Source organism: Neomonachus schauinslandi, chromosome 11 (genome assembly GCF_002201575.2).
Source record: "Neomonachus schauinslandi chromosome 11, ASM220157v2, whole genome shotgun sequence".
NCBI classification, from domain to species: Eukaryota; Metazoa; Chordata; class Mammalia; order Carnivora; family Phocidae; genus Neomonachus; species Neomonachus schauinslandi.
This window is the reverse complement of record NC_058413.1, coordinates 17,360,937-17,375,293: the sequence shown is the minus strand read 5'-3', so window position 1 is coordinate 17,375,293 and position 14,357 is coordinate 17,360,937.

Here is a 14,357-nt window from a genome sequence, read left to right as displayed (position 1 = left end):
GTTGACCAGATCTCCCAAAGCCTCTTAAGATTTTGAAGTGGGGGTGAAAAAAGAGGGAGAGTGAATTTTTTCCCCCTGACTCTCTCCTTCCTTCTCTCCTTCTTCCCCCACCCCACCCCTCCTCTCTCCCTACTCTCCTAACACCCCCTGCTCCTCCCTTCCTCTCTCTCACGGAGATGCTACTAACTCGCTCGCTGGGGATTAAACCCGGAGGCGCCCGAGGGCCTTTCCGATTCTAGGCCGGGTGGGAGAGGTGACCCGGCCCTAAGACTCCTGAAACTAGGCTGAGAATGGCGGGTCCACGGTTTGGCCTAGGGGAGGGAGGCAGGCAAAACTTTAGGGACAGATTAAAAGAAAGAAAAAAAGAAGAGAAAAGAGAAAAGAAAAGAAACAAAAAATACCTAACAGGTTTTCACTTTCAGAGTCAGAAGGGTCGCTAGCCTCCTAGTGCAGTCCTTGGGACAATGACCTTCGAATTTGTCGGCACAGCTTTGGGCCTTCCCACCAGCGCCTCTTTCTCTGCTTCCAACCCCTCTTCCCCATTCTCGGTCCCTCTGCGAAATTAGCACACACACAAGGCGGTAGTCCTGTGCTCAGCCACTTTCCCGTCTAATTAACTATTTCCCTCCCTTACATGGGTGCTGGGGCAGGGTGTCGAGGGGCCTGTGTGTGCTCAAACACCAGAGAAGCGCTTGATGGGCCAGGTTATGGAAGCTTTATAGCTCGGTCCCCTCCCTCCCCTCCTGGGACAGAGCTGTGCTCTCCTCCCATCTGCACCCAGCCCAGGGGGTTTTCGGTCCGCGAGGTTGAGAGCGAGGAGTTTGGAGACCTGCTGGCTGTGCCCTGTCGTCTCGCTGTCACCTGTGAGGAAGCCTTTTCTCTCTCTAGACTCACTGTCTCCCACTGTAAAACCGATGGCTTGGATTTGACGGGTTGTGGTTTCCCTCGGCAGCACGCGCCTCGGGCCACTGGGACCAGCCACAGCAAGGGAGAAGAACTTTTAGGGTGCGTCCAGACTTTTCCCCAGGGTTGGTCATCGATTGCGCCGCCTCACAACAACTGTGAAGGGTGGAGGTTGGGGTCCCCAATTTTAGATGAACAAACCGAGGCTCAGAGAGGTGCGGTCATCTGGCGGGGGCCCGCCTTGGAACCCATGCTGGGGCTAGTCCCTCCATGGTCCTGGGATGGCGCTGGGGACAGTGAAAACGCAAAAAGCAGAGGAAATGGGTCTCCCACTGGGGAATGACTCAGTTGGAAGGAGACCACTTAGAGCAGCTTTTGATAAACTGCAGGGAAAGTCCGTGGATTGAGGATTTACCTCAAAGGAGGCGGGGGATGGGGTGAGAGGTGAAGGGGCAAAGTAAAAGGAGAGAGTGCCTGAGCGCCACGAACCCAGGGATGCGGGTCAGAAATCAATCTTCTGCACCAAAGGTCTCCCAAAGAAAAAATACCTGGGGGGTCGTGCTTCTACCCCCAACCTCAGCTGGGCTAATCCTCACCCCCACCCCACCCCCTTGCTATCTCTGCTCCTTGCTCTGCCGCCGACTGCTGGATCCCACATCTGGTTTCCATCGCGGCTTACCTTGAAGTGCTCGTTAATAAAGATATTCCGAAAACCTAGGCCAAGGGTGCGCAGGTCTGAACCCCTCCCCCGCGGCCCATGGGACCCGTGCCTCTGTGGCCCGCAGACATAAGCCACGCAGATATACGTCATCTTATATTTATTGAGCACCTATTGTGCCAGAAGCCATCCACAGGTCATTCCCCCTGCCACCCCCCCAACAATGTGACATCACTCACCTTGTCTTACCCATTTTGCAGATGGGTAGATTGAAACTCAAAGAAACCACCGCATTTCCCAACCTCAGATAGTAAAAAGTGGATGAGCCTCCATCATCCCAAATGCTCCAGTCCAGCCAACTTCTTTCAGTTCTCAGAAGCTGCCAAGTCCTGCCTGTGCGCAGTAGCCTGGGGGTTTCCTCTACCTGGAATTCTCCAATCTCATTCCTGCGCTTTTGTCTTGTAAATGATTTGGGGTCCAGCTAGGGTCCCTTCCTCCCGAAAGCCTTCCCATATCTCCCAGTGGGATATGGTGCTCCCTTTTGCTGAGTTGCTATTTCGGACCCCGTTGTTGTCTTGGTTGCCCATGTCCATGTGAATCTTGACCTCACTAGTCAGAGGTTCCTAGAGGGCAGGGTCTTCCAAGCTTGGTGCCCCACAAATATTTGTGAAAAAAAATATTAACGTCAGAGCTGTTGGACCCAGGTTTCTATTCACTGCCTCTTGCCATACTAGTTCCAGGGTTTTTGGCTTCCTTTATCCCTCCCCCTCTTCAGGAATGAAGCGACAAAATTAAGAGCCTGCCAACCTCTCTGGGGCTGCCCAAGAATAGCGAGTTCTCTCAGAACAGGGACCAGGCTTGTTTTGTTCACTATAGGACTTGACACATCATAGGTCCTCATAGAATGTGTGTTGAATGAATGAACGAAAAAACAGCGTGTGGTCCAGAGGCTTAGGGGTGAATTTTTGCCAAGGAGTGCCAAGCGAGCAGGCTCTCCGTTCCGTGCACCCAGAAGCTGCCCACAAGCCCCTGCACCGTGGCAGCAAACCCTCTATTTCTCCCCCACCCCTCCAATTCCAGGCCTAGACATGAGGGGAAGCATCGAAATGCATGGGTGCAAGACAGGTGCAGTTGCAATGACATGATCTTCTCCAGTGATGTCTGCGCTGCTGCAAGCTCTCAATGTAAAAAACCCGCCCAGTTCCAGGAAGCTTTCTTTAAGCCCTGCCTCTCACCACCTACCCACCCTGGTTTTTATTACCTATTTCATTAGTTCCTCATTATCCAGCCTTTTCCCCAGCTACCTGGGGAATTTCAAACCCAAGCGGGTATGGCACTTGATGCCTTCAACCGGAATCCCTCTGGTGCATTGACGTCCTGCATCCTTGGAACCATCATGAGAACCAGAATTCTACCTTTCTATGCTGTATCTTATGGATGGACTCAGAAAGATTGGGCACTTGCTTGCGAGTGGGGAAGTACGAACCTGGTGTGGGTTTGCCTGTGACCCAGGTGAGAACATGCTGGGCATGTTGTTTGCCTCATGAAAACCGTCACTGACCCCCTCTTCCAAGTGCCTTCCCCCAAAACACACCTTTCGGGAGAGAACACTAATAAGTGTAGCGGGTTATTTCTGTCTGTGTGCGTCCAGTCATTTGTTCACCCATCAGCCCACCCATCCCTCCATCCATTGCTGAAAGCCAAGCCCCTCCCACGCACTTCCCCAATGAAGGTTACCAGCCACCTGGCAACTCCGAGGGCACTGAAGCCAGGTTTTGGCCCCAGCCTCTGCTTTCCGGGTAGGGTATTTCTCCTGCAGCTAAAGCTCCCTCTGACTTGCTGTTGGTCTTGAAGGTCCTCCGACTGCTCTTGACGCCCCTGGCTTGGCCATCTCTGTACTTCCTGTTACTTCACTGCCACCAGGAACAGTGGGGGTCAGCAGGGCCCTCTGCTTTAGGTCCTGCACCCCCACCCCCTGCAGCCACATCATGACTGTCCCCTTTCTTCTCCCTGTGGCAACTCCTCCTCTGAGGGTTGGAAACAGCTTCCCCCTTTTGAGGGCTCCCCACACTGCTGGGGAAGGGAAAGTGCTGAAGAAAAAGCCTTTTTTTGTCAAGGCCAAGTGCTCAGTGTCACCTCCTCTGGGAGACCTTCCTTCCCCACCCTAGCTACTGTTCAGTGCCGTCTGCCTGTTTGTTTTTTTCCATAGTATCTATGCTGATCCGACATTATTTCCACGTTTGTTGATCTGCTTGGTTTATTGTCTGTCTTCCTACTAGAATGTGAGTTCTTGGCTACTTTCTCCCCAGTAGGAAGTAAGTGCCTGGCACATGGTACCGCTCAGTAATATCTATTGAATGAATGGCTGAAGGAGTGAATAAACGAACGAACGAACGAATGAACGAACGAATGAATGAACGAATGAATAGCAGGGGAGCATGCTCCAGCACTGGAGGGTAACTGCCCAGTCCCTGCAGTTAGGGGCTGGAACTCTGGAGATCAGGCATGTAGGACTGAGTTGGGTAGAAGGTCCCGACTGGGGAAAGACGCAGCAGACACACCTTTCTTTCAAGGGGAAGGACAGATTTGGAGCCACCCCCTTTGGTTTGAGCTCTCCCCATTGCATTCTTGCCCCTACTGGACAAACAGTGGAGCTCAGGGCCTGGGTACTCTAGCCGCCTCCCCCCGGGGGCGGGCAGACAGGCTTGTCTTCTACGGGACTTCTCCTGACTGCCCCAAACCTCAACTTGCAGCGTGAGTAAAATGGGGATCATACCCGCCTCAGCGGGAGTGCGGACTCCTTGGCTCCAAGTTGCCCCTTGGTAAATGGCAGGAGGCAACAAAGACTGCCCAGAAGTTTGGGGCCGATGAAAGGCCATTTTGGACACCCGCAGAATGGGCAGGAAGAGTTAAGATATAAATTGGGGAGGCAGAAATCTTATAAATTTTGCACAGGACCCCTCCCTACCTTGCAGACCCCTGTATACAAGCCTCACACTCTGGAAATAACATATTAGCAACAGTGTATTGGACAACTGTTACAAGTAAGTTCTTGCACGTGGAGATCTTTGCAGTCCTCACAATAGCCCCATGGTGGTACTATTATTCTTATTTTACAGTGATTAAAACATCCAAGCCCAGAGAAGTGAAGCAATTGCTTAGCGTCATCAGCAAAGCAGAGGACTTGGGACTCTGACTCAGGTGATCTTACATTATACCATGCCCCTGATCACTTTGCGTTGTCAGAGACCTCTGTAAGCAAGTCTGGTTCTCAGAGATCTCTGGGGACCTGCGGGTCAAATGGTTCCTGGTCCCCTTGGCCTGAAGACCTTACAGAGAAGCTTTCACTTCTCCAGTGCTGAAGGTTCGTGATAGAAGTGAGCCGGGCCAGGGACTTGGAGCGATCGCCAGCCCTGGCCACACGCGTGGACCCACCCGCATGCAGCCTCCCAGACCCCGCCCCAGTCTCCCCAATGCGGACACGGAGGCACTCGCCTGCTCCGCTTCCGCACCCGGGCTGCCTCGGGTGGGCCGCGCTCCCTGTCGGACCTAGGCGGGGAGGGTGGCACTGCCCCACCGAGGTTCTCCAGGCACTCCCCGAGGCCCGCGGTGAGGGGTGGGGGGCTCAGGACACGGCAGGTCCGTGCCCAAGTGCGCCCAGCTGCCCAGCGGAAGGAGTGGGTGTCCCTAGGAGCGTTGAGCTCGAGGGAGGACCCAGTCTTAGGGGGTGAGGGAGCAGGTCCCAGCCTGCCCTTCCTCCTTGCCTGGCTCTGTCCCCCGAGTTTCAGTGCTTCGCCTTTTCCCATGCTCCGGGCCCCTATCGATCCCAGCTGGCGAATGCTCAGGAATTGGGCGCTGGGAGAGGCCTTCGAGGGCAACCACCTCCCCCACCTCCTGCACTATGTTTAATAAGGTCGGAGAGCAAGGGGTTCGAAAGGAAGCCTGCGTTCAGGGGCATATCTTCCTACATTAATCTGCGAAGGGCTCGAGCTCCCAAGGGGCCGGATAAGCTAGATGTTCTAGAGTCCTCGTGGCTCACACACTGTCTTAGGCGTCAAAGCAGTCCAACGCAGGAGGGATGGAGGTTTTTACAAAGGATCCACGCCGCCGCCCGCTCCCCCGGGGACACACAGCTTGGCCCACCCAGATGCGCTCCCGGGGATCTGCCTCCCACACTCGCGGCGCGCCTGGCACCCGGACTTCTCCCGCGGGGCTGGGGATCCCATCTGAAGGCGCAGGCCCGGCGTGGCAGCCCGGTTCCCTGCCCTTCCCTCGGAAGCGCGCAAGGTGGGGAGAGAGCTCCGAGGCCCAGAGCTGGCGGAACTGGGGTCTGGAGAGCCCTGTAGAAAACATGGCTCGATCTCCTTCATCCTCGCTTGATCTGAAGAGGACCTTGTTGGAACTGGAAGGCCTCCTCTGGGGTCCCAGCCGGAGCACCCCCTGAATATTGGTAACGGCCCAAGAGGACACGGATAATTTAAATCTACAAATACTTCTCAAATGTCATTAGCCAAACCCCCAGCCAGGTGTTTGGATTAAAGCTCCCTGTCCCTTGTTTTCTCCCTGTCCTTTCTCTCCTGGAAGGCAGTCCTTAAGTCTTCAAAAAGTGGCTGGAAAAGACTGGCTGTGGGAAGATGGAGGCCCAAACAGACAGCCTCACATACATGGGGGTCCTGAGGCACCTCGTGGGCAGAAATGAGGCCTCGGTTTCTTGAGGTGCTTGCTGGGAGGAGAGGATCTGCCCTGTTCAGACTGAGTTCCAGGGAAGCACTAGGAACTTTGCACCCATTTCTCTGATGGGAGGATGGAGGCTTCAGCAGTGGAGGAAAAGAAGTGTTGATGGCCAGAGGGATCTGAGGCCGCCCTCACACTGTGTGTCAAGTGTTCTTGTCTCTGGGGAGAGAGTTCAAAACTTTCAGCAGAGTCTCAAAGGAGTCCCTAACTCCGGAAGATTAAACTTCATTGGTCTGGGCAGAGCTGGCCCCTTGGGACAAAACAGGGCTTTCCCCAAAGTCCTCTCTGTCCCTCAGACCTGCACTTGAGCCCCTTCCTCCCTAAGCACCCTTCACTCTGCAACGGAGAGGCTCACGTACTCCTCCTGGGACTACTCAACAAACGGACTTCTGCCTAGTACGAGTGGTTTTCCCCTCCCATCACCCAGACAACCGAGCTGGAGCCAGGAGAGGCAAAGGGGCAGGCTTTTATGAGGGCAGGAAAGGACTGATCCTCTCCCACTGGGGATCCTTGAGTTCAGCCCTGGGCCATCGCCCCCTTTCCCCTCAGTTCCCCAGCATCCCCGAAGCCCACTGGCACATCCACACTCCCTCAACGACCAGACCTCATTCTGCTCCCATCACGGAGGGGAGCACGGCCCCTAACTCCAGTTCTCCTCCTCCCCAACTTCCAGGGCCCTGGCTCCAGCGCCCTCCTCTAGGGTTTCATTTGCCCACTTGCCCCTCCCCCAGCTGCAAGAGTTTGTGGGCAGCTGGTGGGACCTGTGCTGACTCCTTCCCGACACTTCCCACTTCCCCCACAGTTATCCTCAGGGGTGGTGGGAGAGGGCTTCGGGATTCTTTCTGGGACACAGCTGGGCTGGGGAGTCTGCCTGTGGCGACTGGGAGGTCTCTGGGGCTGGGAAAGGGGGGTGGGAAGGAGGAGGCAGCAAGGTGTCCTGACAGCAATTCCATTAGTGGTCCAGAGCCAAGCTTTAGGTTCAAGTTTGAATCCCAGTTCTGCCCCTTTTGGGCTGTGTAACGCAGGCTAAGTGATTACCTTCATAAGTCTCTGCTTCCTCTTCTGTAAAATGGGGATGATGATAGTACCCACTTCACAGGATAGCTGTAAGGAGTAAGTGAGATCACGCCCAGTTAAGGTATTTTCTAGTAACAACAGTAATCACCTCCTTTCCATATTGGAGACTCTGCTATTTTAACATCGTACTGTAGCCCAGCCTCGCAGAACCAGAAATGGCCATTTGGGGTTTCTGTCCTTCTTCCTTTGGGGAAATGGGTCATATTCCTCCTTCTCTCTGGCCATAGCTCCTCCATGATGTGTCAGGTTCTTCTCAATGCACCAGGAGTGAAAAGGCCAAAGGAATTCATGGCTTCCAGAGTCCTGCCCTTCCTGCAGTTGGTGCCCGGTGGTTGGTGTGGGTTTGTGTGTGTGTGTGTGTGTGTGTGTGTGTGTGTGTGTGTAGGGGGCGTTTAGGGTTGGAGGGTAGCTGCTGCCCTCAAGGTCCCAGTGTCACCCCACCTTGCACTTCAAGCAGTAGCTCCTTCACATCCCTTGGTTCTCTTTGTAAGCTCCCCACTGTCCTGTGGGGTAGGGTGTGAGTCCCTGTTTACAGCCAGGGAAATGGAAGCCCAGAGACGTGACGCCCCTTGCCCAAAGTCACATTGCCCACAAGAGGTCAGGCTGACTCTCAGGCTCAGTGCTTTGGGCTCCCAGCCTGGTATCTTTGGGGGGGCAGCCATAGCAGGCCCCTGGCTTCACCGTAGGGGGGAGCTGGAATTTACATCCCTCGCCTGCACCCCATCCCCCAACCGCCAGCCCCACGTGGCCTGCCTCCAGAGGGAGGGATCGGGAGGGAGGGATCCTGGCCCTAGCACCTGTCCTAAGAGGCAGCCAGAGCGCACATTCTGATCCGCATAATCCCGAGGCTTGTGATTGGCAGGGAGGAGGGGGAGGGAGGGTTAGGGGGAGGGCAGGGCAGGGAGAGAAAAGTATTTGAGCAACCCTAGAAACCAGAGACTGAAGGACAGACAGCTACAGAGCTTGGCACAGTGCCTGGCACATAGTAGGTGCTTAGTATGGGGTGGTGGTTATTCTCTTTCTCTTGCCTCCTGCTCTCACTAGCTGCCTCCCAACCTCCCTACCCCCTCCATCCGGCGGCTTGTGTGGGAAGATTTCCATGGACCCTCTGTCTCCTGCCCAGCCTGCTGTCCTTCCCTCCCTGGGACCCGTGGGCGCACAGCTGCGGGCAAACTGGGGGTCCTTCTCCTCCAGTCGACCTTCTCCTCCCGGAGCCGAAGGGTAGGTGGGGGGAGGGGGAAGCAGGGGCCTTGACCACCGAGCTAAGGGCCGAATTGTCGTGCAGCTGGACACCTAGCCCTAGGGGGAACCAGCGCGGATTCCCGGTCGCCCGGGACTGGAGTGAATCGACTTGGAAAACCGAAAAGGCAGCCGACAGGATAAAAGACAACAAATCTAGAGCCTTGCGCCGGGCTCGGTCCGCCACCAGGGGACAGAGGCGAGGCCCCGAGGTGGTGGCCCCTTCTCTGAGGGTCTTGGGTGCCGGTTCAGGCCCCGCGCGCCTCTGCGGATCCCCGCAACGCACTCTCCCTCGGTGCTCGCCCACGGGCTGGGGACTGAAGGAGGCAGCGCCGGGCCTCGAAGAGGAGCCGCCCGCCCGAAGTACGTAGAGAACCACAAGCCCCCAGAGCTGGCGGCGGGACAGACTTTGGCCCCCGTGTCCTCGCTGCGTCTGCGCAGTGACGCGCTGTGGGGCCTTGGACGCCGAGCTTGCTCTCTCCGCCTGTTTTCCCGCAGCTGCTCTGCCATCCTCAGGGGCGCGGAAACTCCTAGCTACTTTCTCTACATTGAATTCGTTTCCAGGTTGGAGTCGAGTTTTTCAACAGCTAGTTGCAAACGCCTGGGCTCTAGAGCCAGGCAAAACTGGTTGCTAATCCCCCGATCTGCTTGCGGATGCGCGATCTTGGACAGGTCACTTCTCTCCGTGCCTCAGTGTCCTCAGCTGTGAGTTGGCGGTGGTTATTGCTGTTTCCTAGCGAAGGGATCACATGGGTCGGCGCTCCTCGACTCCAGTTCTTATTCGTATTTAGGACAGTTGCGGGATTTGCCCGGCTTGGAGGAACACACAGTTCTTGCAGTCACCATGACCTAGTATGCAGTCACGTTCAGATCACCTGGCCACCAGGTTCCCGGAGTTCTTCATCCTCTCCTGGTCCTGGGGCCACATGACTCGCCCCTCTGGTCCCCAAGTGTGGCCAGTCAAGTCCTTTCGGGATTTGCCTCCTTTAAAATAATTCACCAGACTCACCCTTTCCCTTTGCCAAGCTAACTGACATGGTTTCCATTTCTGGGGGATAAAGGTGGGGAACAAAATGAGCTTTGCTAATTATTGCACCTAGAGTAGAAATTGATGCCTAGCTTCCTTTTTTTTTTTAAGGTGAAATTCACATAACATAAATTAGCCATTTTATTTAAAATATTTTTTTACATTAGCCATCTTAGAGTGAACTGCAGCGTACATTCTGTCTAGTTCCAAAACGTTTTCATCACCTTGAAAGGACCTAATTTCCTTTTTCAGCTCTGTCCCCAGAATGGAGCTGGGAGTAGGCAGACAAACTAGATGCCAGGACTCGGTACCTTTACAATTTCCCTTTTTAATGTCTTTCAAAGGAGCTCAGTTTCTCAAATGATTTGCAAGGTTGCTCTCAGAGGACTAGGGAGCCAAGGAGGTGGGAATAGGGTGCTTTTTCAGAACCCAGGGAACCAGTGTGTGTGTGTGTATGTGTGTGCAGAGAAGGGATTGTGAGACCGGACACTGGAGAACCAGGCCCAGGTAGCAGGTGCGTCATGGTCCTGCTCATCCAAATTATAGGTACCATCTTCATTCTGCAGGAGCGAGGACGCTGCATTTATAGTTTTATACAAACATTTCACATCAGTGTCTTTTAGCAATTTGGGAGGAGCCACTTTGGTAATCAGATGAAAGCAAAGGACCCTCGTTCTAGAAAGATGCAGATCAATGTTACATTGGTTTTCTAGGGCTGTCATAACAAATGACCACAGACTTGGGGCCTTATAAGAACAGAAATTTATTCTCTCACAGCTCTGGAGGCTAGGCGACTGAACTCAACGAGATATGAGGGCCATGTTCTGAGGAGGACCCCTTCCTTGCTTTTTCCAGCTCCAGGAGGCTCCAGGCTCCCTGTGGCTTCATGATGACCTTCTCTGTTTCTGTCTTCACATGACCTTCTTCCCTGGATCTCATAAGGACACTTGCCATTGGATTAAGGGTCCACTTGGAGAATCCAGGATTATCTCAAACATCCTTTTCCCCCCAGTATGGTCACACTCACAGGTACCAGGGGTTAGGACCTGGAGATATCTTCTGGAGGCTTACATTTCACCCAGTATGGGTGCCTACACCCAATTTCTCATACAACTTCAGGGGTTCCCAGACTGCTGCTCAGGCTAGGACTCTCTGATTTCAAGTCACAAAGGAATCCTTGGATGTCACTGTTAGAAAGGTAAAGGGAAAAGATACCACGCCTGGGTCCACAGTTTTCCTTAAGGAAGGGAGCACCGACATAAGGTTAAAAGGAGAAAATGGACCCACCATTCTGCCCCCTTGATATCATCTACCCTTTTGAGGGATGACATTCCAGAACAGAAGGCTAGAGACAGAAATTGGTTGCCTTTTTACAAAGAAGCCTTGAAAACTGCAGCATCAGCCAGAATCTAAATTTGCAAAAACGGACCAACAGGAAATTTTGCCCTGTCAGACAAACTTCATAAAGACCCTGTAGGGGCTCTCTGGCTCAGAGAAGCCTTTTAAGAAAATTGCAACTTTTAGTCAGACCCTGAGGGAAGTCTCACAAAGATCTTCACACTCCTTTGTGGCTTTTCCTGGGGTGGGGACGGAAGAAACAAGCTTTTTTTTTTTTTTTTTTTTTTTTTACCCCTTCCCAGGGAAGGGGAGCAGCGTGGAGAGGAATCAGGGTTGGGGAGAGCTATTCCCAGAGCTAGGGAACCGGACGGGCCCCAAAGATAGAAGTGACAGCTCCCTCAGCTGAGTCCCTGGGTCGCCACCTGTGTCCTTCCTGCAGATAGGATTTATAGAGTGTAACATTTTAATAAAAAACACACACACCTTCCCATTTTGGTGCATTAAGAGATTTCTAACAAAACACTGTAATGTTGCTATAAATTTTTCTCCCAGCACCCTCAAAAGTCATAACTCAGCTATAGCATTTCGTATTTAATGTTTATTTTGATGGCAACATTCCAGCCAGAGTAGGGGCTCAGGTTGGGGAGAGAGAAGGCAGAAATGCCTCCTCTTTCCTAGCCATTAACTGTGTGTTTTTAATAAAATCCCCACAAATTGGGGAGCTGACACTTGGAAGGGAAGGAGGGAAATCATGGCACCTTTATCAGGAAGTACCAGGGGCCTTAGCTCTAGAGAGAGCTGGGGTGAGGCCCGGGCTGGGCGCGGCCAATCTGGGTCCCCAGAGGATTTCCTGGAATGTCTCCTTTGCCCATGCCATGTGTTTTGTCTGAAATGCTCTTCTCTCTTCCCCCTAGCAGCTTCTGAGGCACAGAAGCCTCAGTCTTCTGGAATTTTCCCCACACCCTTTCTCTACTGGAGTTATGGGCCCCTCCCCTGAAGAGTATTCATTCTATCCACTTCTCACCTGTAATATAATCTTTGGCTGGAATGGGCTCAGGCAAAAATGCTGAAAGAATGAATGAACACATGAACTTAGTAGCACTGGCTGGCGAATTCTGTTTCACTACATCTGAGGTACCTCCAGGAAAGCAGCTGTTTGGGGAGGGGTTAATTGTTTTCTGCTTTAAAAAGGGATCTGAATGGGGCAACTGATGACTCAGTCGTTAGTTAGCAGTTAGCATCTGCCTTCGGGTCAGGTCATGGTCCCAGGGTCCTGGGATTGTGGGATCATCGAGCCCCACATGGAACCCCACATGGAGCCCCACATCGGGCTCCCTGCTCAGTGGGGAGTCTGCTTCTCCCTCTCCCACCTCCCCCCTGCTTGTGTTCCCTCTCTCTCTCTCTCTCTCTCTCTCTCTCTCTCGTTGTGTCTCTCTCTGTCAAACAAATTAAAAAAAAAAACCTTAAAAAAAAGGATCTGAATAGTTCCATCATATGGAAACCAGCTCATGGCCCCCTTTTCATTCCAAGTTGCTGTCTTCCAACCATCTTGTGCCTGGGACATAGGTCAGAAGAGAAGTCAGTTAGGTCTTCTGGTCCCTTCCTTTGCCTCCAGGTAGAAACAAAAGGTGAGGTGCTATTCCATACTGTCAGAGATGTGGTGACTGCTTCCTGGAGGTTAAGTCTCAGGGTCCTGAAGACGCCTGATGGCTGACGAGGCTTAGCCTCCTCACACCTTGGCTGTGGGGCCTCCCCAGGACTCTCCTGCCCCTAGCCTCTCCTTCTCAGCACCTCATGGCCCCACTGCTTATCTTCCCACAGGACCACTGGTCAAAGCCTGGATTTGGGGGGATGCCCCATCCCCGAGGCTTGCTCAAATTGTCAGTGGAGATAATGAATGGAAAACATGCTTGTGAACGGCGAGGGTAGCACTTAACACTGCGCACAGTTCAGTGGTTGAGTCACATGGGTAGTGAGCGGGTCAGACACTGGAGTCCAAATGATTAAGGCTGTGTCACTGACTGACATGAGACCTCAGTTTTCTCATCTGTAAAATGGCAATAACTTTCATAACCAGGTCCTGGGGAGGAGGAGAGAGGATTATTTGAGCAAATTCCTGGGAAGTGCTTGGCATAGGTAAGTGCTCTCTCCTCATTGTTTAGGATGGAAGAGGACTTGGCTGTTTACCTGCCACTCCCGGGTCTCTGGGCACGATGGGCTGGTTGGGCAGGGGTCCTGTTGCCCCTCCCCCACCTCGACCCCACCCCCCTCCACAGAAGGGAGGAATAGTCTCTTCCAAGCTGCTTTCCTTTACTTTCTCTGTGGAGGAAAACCATTCTTTCATCAAGGGTTTGAATCCTGCCTCTGCTACATAGTCACTGGGCAACCTCCGGTGAGTTACTTAACCTCTCTGGGCCTCTGTTTTCCTATCTGATAAAGGAGAATGATAATGCGAGCCCTGATGCATTGCTCTGAGGACGTAAAGGAGATGATGGGAAGGTGTGGTACCTAACAGGTCACGGGCACTTTATAAATGGTGTTTCTTTCCTCCCTTTCCCCACGTGGATGACAAGCAGATCCCTTGTACCTGCTGCTCTGGGTGCCTCTCCTAAAGTCCTACACACAGACGGGGCCTACCAGCTGCCATAGGTGGATGGACTAACGGGGGCTACATTGCCCATACTGGGGAGCTCTCAGGGAGACAACTCACTCATCCTGGCTCCGTTTTTCCCGTTTTTTTTTTTTTTTAAGATTTTATTTATTTAGAGAGAGGGAGAGAGAAAGAGAGTGTGCATGTGAGCAGGAGGAGGGGGAGAGGGAGAAGGAGGTTCCCTGCTGAACGCAGAGCCCTCAGGTGGGGCTGGATCCCAGGACCCCGAGATCATAACTGGAGCCAAAATCAAGAGTCGGACGCTTAACAGCCCGAGCCACCCAGGCGCCCCTCCATTTTTCCTTTTGACAAAACTCTCAGCCTGGCCCACGACATTTAAAAGCTGGGATAAACAGTTCCAGGGCAAAGCCAGAGATCAGGGTTATTCCCAAAGTGCTGGAAATCTTTGGCTCTTTCCAAAGTGTTTCTGAGCCTTGTAGGCAGGATCTTAGCCCCCAGCCCGCAACCCCTCTAGCTTTAATGGGTGCCGAGCACTTTACACCCCGTGAAATCCGTGGCAAATGGTCCTGGTCTCTGATGTGCCATCCAGGTTGGCAGCAGGGCGCTGGCGCTGAGCCTCTGCCTGAGGAAATGAAAGCCTGATGGGGGCTGGAGGAGAAGATGGTGCCGGACCTTCCAGAAACACTGTGGCAGCTAGAGCAAGTCGGGCCTTTGCCCTCGCTAGGCCATCCCTCCCACATCTCTCCCTTGCCAAACGGGGCAGCAAGACC